The following is an 11,860-nucleotide window of genomic DNA, read 5'->3' as shown; positions in this document are numbered from 1 at the left end:
CAGATGTTCCCAGTGTGTGTCTACAGACATCCAGCTCTGACCCACTCTGGAGGCCACAGCCTGTAATGGATCAGAGGACTCCTCGTCTGTCTTCTGCCTGGTCAGCATCCCCTCTCTGCCAGAGTCCCTCTTCCCCCAACCCCCATCTTTGTGATTTTCTTTTTTTTTTTTTTTTGAGACGGAGTCTCACTCTGTCACCCAGGCTGGAGTGCAGTGGCGCAGTCTCGGCTCACCGCAAGCTCCGCCTCCCAGGTTCATGCCATTCTCCTGCCTCAGCCTCTCCGAGTAGCTGGGACCACAGGCGCCCGCCACCACATCTGGCTAATTTTTTTGTATTTTTAGTAGAGATGGGGTTTCACCATGGTCTCTATCTCCTGACCTTGTGATCCGCCCGCCTTGGCCTCCCAAAGTACTGGGATTACTATCGTGAGCCACCGTGTCTGGCAATTTCTTCTTTCCTTTTTTCTTTTCTTTTCTTTCTCCCTTCCTTTCTCCCTTCCTTCCTTCCTTCTCCTTTCCTTTCCTTTCCTTTCCTTTCCTTTCCTTTCCTTTCCTTTCTCTTTCTTCCTTCCTTCCTTCCTTCTTTCCTTCCTTCCTTCCTTCCTTCCTTCCTTCCTTCCTTCCTTTCTTTCTCTCTCTCTCTTTCTTTCTTTCTCTTCTTTCTTTTTTGATGGAGTTTCACTCTTGTTGCCCAGGCTGGAGTGCAATGACGCAATCTCTGCTCACTGCAAACTCCGCTTCCCGGGTTCAAGCAATCCTCCCACCTCAGCCTCTGGAGTAGCTGGGATTACAGGCACCTACCACCACGCCTGGCTAATTTTAGTATTTTTAGTACAGATGGGATTTTACAATGTTGGCCAGGCTGGTATTGAACTCCTGGCCTCAAAAGATCTGCCTGCCTTGGCCTCCCAAAGTTCTGGGATTACAGGTATGAGCCACCATGCCTGGCCTTGATTTTCTTCTTAATCTATCTGCTTATCCTGGTGGGTAATGCCCTGATCCTGGTGGTTGTGATGGCAGAGCCCAGCCTCCACAAGCCCGTGTACTTCTTCCTGATAAACCTCTCAGCCCTAGACATCCTCTCCACTGCAGTCACCATCCCCTGATGCTGCCCCTGTTCTTGCTTGGGGACAGCTTCCTCAGCTTCCCTGCCTGCTTCCTTCAGATGTACCTGTTCCACAGCTTCTCCTGCTCAGAAGCCTTCATCCTGGTGGTCATGGCCTATGACCGCTATGTGGCTATCTGCCACCCACTGCACTACCCTGTCCTCATGACCCCACAGACCAACACTGTCTTGGCAACCAGTGCCTGGCTCACTGCCCTCCTCCTGCCCATTCCAGCAGTGGTACAGACCTCCCAGATGGCATTTGAAAGCATTGTCCACATCTACCACTGCTTCTGTGATCATCTGGCTGTGGTCCAGGCCTCCTGCTCTGACACCACCCCCAGACCTTCATGGGCTTCTGCATCGCCATGGCGGTGTCCTTCCTCCCCCTTCTCCTGGTGCTTCTCTCCTATGCCCACATCTTGACCTCGGTGCTTCGCATCAACTCCCAAGAAGGACACTCCAAAGCCTTTTCCACCTGCAGCTCCCACCTCCTGGTGGTGGGCACCTACTACTCATCCATTGCCATAGCCTATGTGGCCTACAGCGCTGACCTGCCCCTCTACTTCCACGTCATGGGCAATGTGGTACATGCCATTCTCCTCTTCTTCTTCTTCTTCTTCTTCTTCTTCTTCTTCTTCTTCTTCTTCTTCTTCTTCTTCTTCTTCTTCTTCTTCCTTCTTCTTCTTCTTCTTCTTCTTCTTCTTCTTCTTCTTCTTCTTCTTCTTCTTCTTCTTCTTCTTCTTCTTCTTCTTCTTCTTCTTCTTCTTTCTTCTTCTTTTTTTAATACCTCCTTCCCTCCCTGTATATGCCATGCCATTCTCACACCTGTTCTCCACTCTCTCATCTGCATGCTGAGGAACAGAGATGTCAAGATCGCATGTCCCCAGGAGCCAGGGTGTTCTGGGGGCCGTAGATCCCTAGATCCAACTAATTAAGCTCCCAGGATACCAATGACAGCACCTAGCTCAGAAGAACAACTCAATAAATATTTTTAAATGAATTACAGCAATCTAATTTGGTTTCATTTAGTTGAGCAGACAGCTACAATCTGGTTCTCAAATACTGGATCAGGGAGTTTTCCCAATAGTACCATAGAATAATTGCAGACTTCACTATTTTCTTTTCTTTTTTCCTTTCTTTCCTTTATTTTTTGAGACAGAGGTCTCACTCTGTCACCCAGGCTGGAGTGTAGCGGCACGATCTCAGCTCACTGCAAACTCTGCCTCTTGGGTTCAAGTGATTTTCCTGCCTCAGCCTCCCAAGTAGCTGGGACTACAGGCACCCACCACTGCACCCAGTTAATTTTTGTATTTTTAATTGAGATGGGGTTTCACCACGTTGGCCAGGCTGGTCTTGAACTCCTGACCTCAGGTGATCTGCCCACCTTGGCCTCCCAAAGTGCTGGGATTACATGCGTGAGCCACCACGCCTGGCTGACTTCACAATTTTCATCTGTCATTAATGTAATGAATAAAACTTTATGATTCAGTCATTCATAAAAATTCTTATTGGGTGCTAGAGACAGAAATGAACCAGACACAGATTGCTTCCCTGGAGGCATCTATAGTTGAGTGTAGGAGTCAGACCCAGAGAGAAAAAAGCATCTGGTGATAGGACAAAGAGAAGCAAAAGGGGTTGAAGGAGCTCAGAAGTTAGCATTTAATCCAATGTTAAAATTTTCTCCTGTAAGTTCTTATATTTTTGGCATTGAGTATCACTTATTTGTTAGCAAGTACTCATTTATCAGCAACGCAGGCAGTGGAGGGTTGGGGAACTTGGAAAGATTGGGTAAGAAAACCACTAGCTGCTCCAACCAGGGAGTGGTAACACTGTCCATGTTCCTGCCTAGGTGGAAGGATTCATCTTTAATTTGGATGACCATCAAGATGGGATGCTCATGACCAGGCGTGGTGGCTCATGCTTGTAATCTCAGCACTTTGGGAGGCCGAGGTGGGCAGATCACTTGAGGTCAGGAGTTTGAGACTAGGCTGGCCAACATGGTGAAACCCCATCTCTAGTAAAAATACAAAAATTAGCTGGGCATGATGGCGGGCACCTGTAATCCCAGCTACTCAGGAGGCTGAGACAGGAGAATCGCTTGAAACTGGGAGATGGAGGTTGCAGTGAACTGAGATTGCGCCACTGCACTCCAGCCTGGGCAACATGAGCAAAACTCCATCTCAAAAAAAAAAAAAAAATAGGATGCTTCCTGCTAAGGAAGGAGACCACTACTACTCCTGCTGCCCTCCTCCCCTCCACCTTGCCTAGTTCACAAGACAGGAGGACAGAGAGAAAGCAAAAAGTTGGAAAGAAACAAAAGTAAGATAAATAGCCAGACAACCTTGGCACCACAACCTGGCCCTAGGAGTTAAAAAAGTAATAATAATAACATCAACCCCTGAACTAAACTACTTGTGTTATCTTTAAATTCCAGACATTGTATGAAAAAGCATTGCAAAACTGTCTGTTCTGTTAGCTGATGCCTGTAGCCCCCAGTCACATTCCCCACGCTTGCTCGATTTATCATGACATTTTCATGTGGACCCCTTAGAGTTGTAAGCCTTTAAAAAGGCCAAGAATTTCTTTTTCAAGGAGCTCAGCTCTTAAGACGCAAGTCTGCTGATGCTCCCTGCTGAATAAACCTCTTCCTTCTTTAATCCAGTGTCTAAGGAGCTTTGTCTGTGGCTCGTCCTGCTACACTGCTAAAGGAGTTTAAATCTTACTTCTCCTTAGAAATCACACAAGGATCAGAGCAAGGATGGACAGGGCTGCAATGTGTCCCAATCAGGCAGAAAGGAACACCTTTGCCAGGAGAGCACACAGCAGGAAGCTGGCACTTTGTGGTGCATATTGTAGGGAAGTAAATCTGCAAGAAAGTCTCGGCACTTAGCTGGACACTGAAGAAGTGGATAAGAAAAGATAATTTTTCACAAACCCCATTAGTAAGGGTATTCATATGAGGAAATGACATCCTTCAGACCCACGAGCAACAAGCCCATGACGTCTGTAGAACCAGACTCTGTGAGAGATGAGGAATACAGGAGAGTCTAAGATCAAAGACTTTCTTAGTTAGAGCCACAGATTCTTGGTAGTTCTTAGTCAGAGGAAATTGCAATCATCATCATTATTATTATTATTAGAGACAGGGTCTCACTCTATCACCCAGGCTTGAGTACAGGGGTGTGATTATAGCTCATTTTAACCTCAAACTCCTGGGCTCAACTGACCTTCCCATCTCAGCCTCCCACATAGCTGGAACCACAGGCATGCACCACCATGACTGGCTAATTTTTTTATTTTTATTTTTGTAGAGATGGGGTCTCACTATGGTGCCCAGGCTGGTCTTGAACTCATGGCCTCAAGCCATCCTTCCACCTTGGCCTCCCAAAGTGCTAGGATTCCAGGCGCCTGGCTGTAAATTGCAATTAGTATTGCCTTTAGGTTTTGTGGCATGGTTTTATGTTTATGTCAATAATATAATAAACTACATATAATTCTCGGTTCAGAGTATGGGTTCAATTATTCCCAAGCTAAACTTCAAATTAGCTTTTTAATGTACCCGTTAAGGAATTAACCCCGGTATCATAAACAGATTTCTGCATTGAGTGGAAACATCTGACTGTCACTCTTAATAGTTTGATGCCCATGGTAGGACAGACCAAATAACCAGTCTCTTCATTTCCTTCCAGAACACTCTCTTAGCCAGAATTACGTCTGTTAGGATATGCTATATAACATGTTAGTGGTGGAGATGAGAGGAGCCTGGGCACATGGTGAAACCCCATCTCTATAAAAAATACAAAAATTAGCCAGGCATGGCAGCACGTGCCTGTAGTCCCAGCTACTCAGAAGGCTGAGGTAGGAGAACTGCTTGAGCCCTGGAGGCAGAGGTTGCAGCGAGCCAAGATCATGCCACTGCACTCCAACCTGGGGGACAGAGTGAGACCCTGTCTAAAAAAGGAAAGAAAGAAAGAAAGAGGGAGGGAGGGAGGGAGGGAGGGAGGGAAGGAAGGAAGGAAGGAAGGAAGGAAGGAAAGAAGGAAGGAAGAAAGGAAAGAGAAAGAAAGAAAGAGAGAGAAAGAAAGAGAGAGAGAAAGAGAAAGAAAGAAAGAAAGAAGAAAGAAAGAAGAAAGAAAGAAAGAAAGAAAGAAAGAAAGAAAGAAAGAAAGAAAGAAAGAAAGAAAATGTGGAAAGCCAATTAGACTTAGTTAAAAATTTTCCTTTCCTTTTTTTTTTTGAGATGGAGTCTCGTTCTGTTGCCCAGGCTGGAGTGCAGTGGTGCAATCTCGAATCACTGCAACCTCCGTCTCCCAGATTCAAGCAATTCTCCTGCCTCAGCCTCCCTAGTAGCTGGGATTACAGGTATGAACCACCACGCCTGGCTAATTTTTGTATTTTTAGTAGAGACAGGGTTTCACCATGTTGGCCAGGCTGGTCTTGAACTCCTGACCTCAGGTGATCCACCCACCTCAGCCTCCCAAAGTGCTGGGATTACAGGTGTGAGCCACCGAGCCTGGCCAAATTTTCCTTTTCAATTACATATGTGTTCTTGGTTGTAATTTTATATGGTCCATGCACAATAAGATCCTGTACAAGGGAGCTGATGCCTCATGAGAATGACAGGGTGAAATGTTGGCCATATCATAGTGTCTCATAGGAAGCAGAATGGCTTCCACTCCCATCATCACTAGGAGACATTTGAGAACCTTTTGGTTAGAATGAGGAGTCCCAGAATATCAAGGCTGGAAAAAACAGATCGTCTGGTTTTACCCTTCCCATTTTACAGTTATGAAAACTGAGGCTCATAACACTTTCCAAATGTCACACAGCAAGTCAATGCCAGAGCCAAGACTCAAACACAGATCTCTTGTCCTATAAAACAGTAGTCCTCCCGGAAAATTACAATGACTAGGAGTAAACTTGGGCAAAACTGTAATCTTAGGTTTAATGACAGACTGTCTCAGACTTCAGAATTGTCTCTCTGTCTTGCTTGATAAGATTGCCAAACTTCCTTTGCCATATGCTTTACTATGACCAAGAAGTACTCATTGAAACCCCCCCAAAATACTTGGCCATTAAGCAGTTATACATTTCAGTTTCCCAATACAAAACACAACCAGTTGCAAGGTTAGCTCTTTCTCCCAAACCAGAAAGAATGGGTTGGGGAACAAAATGGAACATTTGTTATGTATGCCTTATCTATGTACAATTAAATCTGTCCATATGTCAACAATGCTCCCAAGAAGAGATGATTTGAAATGTAAAACCCTTCTCTTACCCAGATAGTGATATTGTCTCTCCTATCGTAGCAACAAGTACCTGAAATAATTCAGTTGATTCCTCAATAGCACTGAGAACAACTGAAATAAAAAACCCATTAGTCAACCAACAAGTTACTGCATCCCCTGTATACAAGTACTGAATAGCTCAAAAAGAAATGACCAGCACTGAGGAAATGATTCTTCCTGATGTTTCTTCCATGTGGAGGAAATTCAGTTCATGGAATGCTTTTGACCTTTTCTTGTCCCATTGGCCACTGTATCCTGGGACATTTAGGATAACTTATTCTAAAGTCTGCTTGGGAAGACTAATCTGAATATGCTTAGCATAACTTCTCTCTTCTCTCTCGCCTCTGCCCTTACATGCTCCTCTGCTCCTCCATTTGGGCATTTTATAGAGGCTTTTTCTCATGCAGGGATATTTGGGGTGGTTCTACAATGCCTAGGGCTGGGCAGGAATCTCTCTAATTTTGGAGTTTCGTTTTAAGAAGTCCCATGCTCTCGGATATATGCCATGTCCTTCAACCTAGTGATATTACATGCCCTCTGCTGATGCTTTTCTTCAGACCCACAATTCATTCAGAACTGAAGTGGGGAAAAGAGTTACAGTAATTGGGGCCCTTAATGACCCTCAACAGTTAACCTGACAACTAGTCACTGAATATACTTGATTCCAAAACCACACAGCCAGTCTGATTTGAAATGTCACTGGATTAGCTGAAAATGAACCAGCCGTCTTGGTCTTGGGCTACCAAACCTAGGAGTCAAGACTTCACTGAGCTGAGATAATATGATGATTGTACTAGGCATTAGGGTTTTCAAGTAGTTACCAGTCTAGAAAAGGTCATATTTTGAAACTTCAAGTCCTTAAAACCATAATCTAAAAAGGCTAACATAGAATTTGCATTGCCCATCTCTAGAAGTATAATTTGGTAGAGGGGACAGTTGGACCATCAGGAAGAATGCTGATTTTTCAGAGCTGTTCTTGGTCCACAGTGGAGAACCCCCAAGATTACTTTTACTTAGTGTCAACCCCCTTAACTAAACACTTGCTCCTTCTGTACCTGTTATCCTTTCCTTAATGACTGAGCCTCAGGCCCTGATGCAGAATAGACTAATGTGAGTAGGGGAACAAGATAATGCGGGAGCAGATCCCTGGCTTTCCTAATCTGCCATTGCATATTGCCACTTCCACTGCAAACTCTGGGATTTCAACATTAAACACTGGGCTGGCTTCATAATTAAAGACACTGCCACCCTTATCAAGTGGAGGAATGTGGAGGATAGGGTAGGATGTGTTTCAGAGGAGCCTGGAGAGTCAAGCATCCTCAGCTCCTCTGGCTCTTCCCATATATCCCCACCCAATTGCCACAGTCTTACTCTTTGCGAATCAGAGCAACACTCACCATAAAACAGACTGTATTTGGGTATATAGAGTATTTGATTAAGCTGCAGTTTTACAATGCATGTGATGAATTTCCAATTTGGGCATTAGCAATCATACAGGTTGTAGGTTTGCATGACAGCTATATACTTTCTTATCTACTTCTAGCTGTACTCCCTGCCTTTTTTTCTTTTCTTTTCTTTTTTCTTTTTTTTTTTTTTTTTGAGACGGATTTTTGTTCTCCAAGCTGAGATCGTGCAATGGTACGATCTCAGCTCACTGCAACCACCGCCTCTTGGGTTCAAGTGATTCTCCTGCCTCAGCCTCCTGAGTAGCTGGGATTACAGGGACACACCACCATGCCCAGCTAATTTTGTATTTTTAGTACAGACAGGGTTTTACTATGTTGGCCAGGCTGGTCTTGAACTCCTGACCTCGGGTGATCCACCTACCTTGGCCTCCCAAAGTGCTAGAATTACAGGAGTGAGCCACCCCACCCGGCCCCCTCCCTGCCTTTTAAATGTACTTCACTTAAGCCTGTAAAAAGTAAACTAACTCAGTTTGATCCTTAAGTTTTTTTATTCTTTTGAAATTGTTCAGTGGTGGGTTCTGGTGGATTAGGTTATTCAGATTAAACTTCCCAGTGAAAAGAATGAAAAATTCTAGATTGAATATTTAAATTTATCAATTACATTATAGAGTTGATAAGATACTATGGAACAATGAGGCCAAAACTGGAAGGAATACAGACAGGCAAAGAAGAGAAGCGGAATTTTCTCTGAGGGAATTTTGTGAGACAAAGTAACAAGCATTCCTAACCTTGAAAATTCAGATTTTTACTTGTTTGCCTCATAGGATGGGGAAGCGGGAGGGGACAGAAATCAAAGACCAAAGATGCTTAAGGTGGAGAATTTAATGAAGAGTTACTTCACCACAATAACCTTGAACTTCAATGGGCTACATCCTTTAAACAGTGAGCCAGAATTATGATAGAACTTCTGAAGATCTGGATCCCAGGATCATATCTCCTGGGTATTCTAAGGAACCTCATAACCTACCTTTGCTTAAGGTGGTCCTGGAGTGTCTTCAAGTGCCTGATAAAAACAAACATAAATCCTGCTAGAAGAAATTTGATTCATCGCTAGATTTAAATTATTTTTCTGCTAGAAGAAATTTGATTAATCCCTAGATTTAAATTATTTTTCTTCTTTCTTCTTTCTCCTTTCTTTCTTTCTTTCTTCTTTCTTTCTTTCTTTTTTTTTTTTTTTTTGGGGGGTGGGAGTTAAAATAAATGAGAGAGGGACTTTATATGGATCAGTGATAATAACTCAATCCTCTATTTGACAAAGAAGAGGGAGAAGGAAGAGGAAGAAAAAGAAAGTGGAATAAAGGATCAGAAAGGGAGGAAAATAGAAAAAATTAGAGTATGACTCCAGGGTAGACCTGTTTTGTTGTCATTGAGTTGGTTGGTTGGTTTGTCTGTTGTATTCTTCATGTTTCGCCAAGTTGGCCAGACTGGTCTCGAACTCCTAGTCCGAAGTGATCAACCCGCCTCGCCCCCCAGAGTGCCGGGACCACAGGCGTGAGCCACCACGTCCAGCCCCCACATTGCTTCTGGCCTCCATGGTAGACCTCCCAGACGGAGCGGCCAGGCAGAGGAACTCCTCACTTCTACCCAGACACGGGGCGGCCGGGCAGAGGGGCTCCTCACTTCCCAGACGGGGCGGCCAGGCAGAGACGCTCCTCACTTCTTCCCAGACAATAGGTGGCCGGGCAGAGGCGCTCCTCACTTCCCAGACGATGGGTGGTCGGGCAGAGGCGCTCCTCACTTCCCAGACGATGGGTGGCCGGGCAGAGGCGCTCCTCATCTCCCAGACGATGGGTGTCCGGGCAGAGGCACTCCTCACTTCCCAGATGGGGCAGCCGGGCAGAGGCGCTCCTCACTTTCCAGACGATGGGTGGCCGGGCAGAGGCGCTCCTCACCTCCCAGACGATGGGTGGCCTGGCAGAGGCGCTCCTCACCTCCCAGACGATGGGTGGCCGGGCAGAGGCGCTCCTCGCCTCCCAGACGGGGCGGCTGGGCAGAGGCGCTCCTCACTTCTTCCCGGACGGGGCGTCCGGGCAGAGGCGCTCCTCACTTCCCAGACGATGGGTGGCCGGGCAGAGGCGCTCCTCACTTCCCAGACGGTTGGTGGCCGGGCAGAGGCGCTCCTCACTTCCCAGACGGGGCGGCCGGGCAGAGGCGCTCCTCACTTCTTCCCGGACGGGGCGTCCGGGCAGAGGCACTCCTCACTTCCCAGACGATGGGTGGCCGGGCAGAGGCACTCCTCACTTCCCAGACGGTTGGTGGCCAGGCAGAGGCGCTCCTCACTTCCCAGACGGGGCGGCCGGGCAGAGGCGCTCCTCACTTCTTCCCGGACGGGGCGGCCGGGCAGAGGCGCTCCTCACTTCTTCCCGGACGGGGCAGCCGGGCAGAGGCGCTCCTCACTTCCCAGACGGTGGGTGGCCGGGCAGAGGCGCTCCTCACTTCCCAGACGATGGGTGGCTGTGCAGAGGCGCTCCTCACTTCTTCCCGGATGGGGCGCCCGGGCAGAGGCGCTCCTCACTTCTTCCCGGGTGGGGCGCCCGGGCAGAGGCGCTCCTCACTTCTTCCCGGGTGGGGCGGCCGGGCAGAGGCGCTCCTCACTTCTTCCCGGTCGGGGCGGCCGGGCAGAGGCGCTCCTCACTTCTTCCCAGATGGGGCGGCCGGGCAGAGGCGCTCCTCACTTCTTCCCGGACGGGGCGGCCGGGCAGAGGCGCTGCTCACTTCCCAGATGGGGCGGCCGGGTAGAGGCGCTCCTCACTTCCCAGACGGGGCGGCCGGGCAGAGGCGCTCCTCACTTCCCAGACGGGGCAGCCGGGCAGAGGCGCTCCTCACTTCCCAGACAGTGGGTGGCCGGGCAGAGGCGCTCCTCACTTCCCAGACGATGGGTGGCCGGGCAGAGGCGCTCCTCACTTCTTCCCGGATGGGGCGGCCGGGCAGAGGCGCTCCTCACTTCTTCCCGGATGGGGCGCCCGGGCAGAGGCGCTCCTCATTTCTTCCCGGACAAGGCGGCCGGGCAGAGGCGCTCCTCACTTCCCAGACGGGGCGGCCGGGCAGAGGCGCTCCTCACTTCTTCCCGGACGGGGCGGCCGGGCAGAGGCGCTCCTCACTTCTTCCCGGGCGGGGCGGCCGGGCAGAGGCGCTCCTCACTTCCCAGACGGGGCGGCCGGGCAGAGGCGCTCCTCACTTCCCAGACGGTGGGTGGCCGGGCAGAGGCGCTCCTCACTTCCCAGACGGTGGGTGGCCGGGCAGAGGGGCTCCTCACTTCCCAGACGGTGGGTGGCCGGGCAGAGGCGCTCCTCACTTCCCAGACGGTGGGTGGCCGGGCAGAGGCGCTCCTCACTTCCCAGACGGTGGGTGGCCGGGCAGAGGCGCTCCTCACTTCCCAGACGGTGGGTGGCCGGGCAGAGGCGCTCCTCGCTTCCCAGACGGTGGGTGGCCGGGCAGAGGCGCTCCTCACTTCCCAGACGGGGCGGCCGGGCAGAGGCGCTCCTCACTTCCCAGATGGTGGGTGGCCGGGCAGAGGCGCTCCTCACTTCCCAGACGGTGGGTGGCCGGGCAGAGGCGCTCCTCACTTCCCAGACGGTGGGTGGCCGGGCAGAGGCGCTCCTCACTTCCCAGACGGGGCGGCCGGGCAGAGGCGCTCCTCACTTCCCAGACGGGGCGGCCGGGCAGAGGCGCTCCCCACCTTCCAGATGGGGCGGCGGCCGGGCAGGGGCTGCAATCCCAGCACCCTGGCAGGCCAAGGCAGGCAGCCGGGGGGTAGAGGCTGCCGCAAGGCCAGACCACGCCACCGCCCTCCAGCCCGGGCAACACCGAGCACTGGGTGAGCGAGACTCCGTCTGTAGTCCCAGTACCTCGGGAGGCTGAGGAGGGCAGAGCACTCGGCGTCAGGAGCTGGCGACCAGCGTGGCCAAGATGGCGAACGCGTGCCTGCATCCAAAGGAGAAAAGGCAGGCAGCGGTGGTGGGCGCCGGCAGTCCCAGGCAGTCCGTGGCGTAGGCAGC

The 11,860-nt window shown here is 49.8% G+C and overlaps 1 pseudogene; it reads left to right on the top strand.

Annotated features, from left to right (window-relative positions):
* The first annotated feature begins 814 nt into the window (after window positions 1-814).
* LOC129485290 (olfactory receptor 2AT4-like) lies at window positions 815-2,043 on the top strand (annotated as a pseudogene).
* The last annotated feature ends 9,817 nt before the right edge of the window (window positions 2,044-11,860 follow it).

The sequence above is a fragment of the Symphalangus syndactylus genome, chromosome 6 (genome assembly GCF_028878055.3).
Source record: "Symphalangus syndactylus isolate Jambi chromosome 6, NHGRI_mSymSyn1-v2.1_pri, whole genome shotgun sequence".
In the NCBI taxonomy this organism is placed as follows: Eukaryota; Metazoa; Chordata; class Mammalia; order Primates; family Hylobatidae; genus Symphalangus; species Symphalangus syndactylus.
Note: the sequence above shows the minus strand (reverse complement) of the source record. Positions and strands in the feature narration are given on the sequence as shown.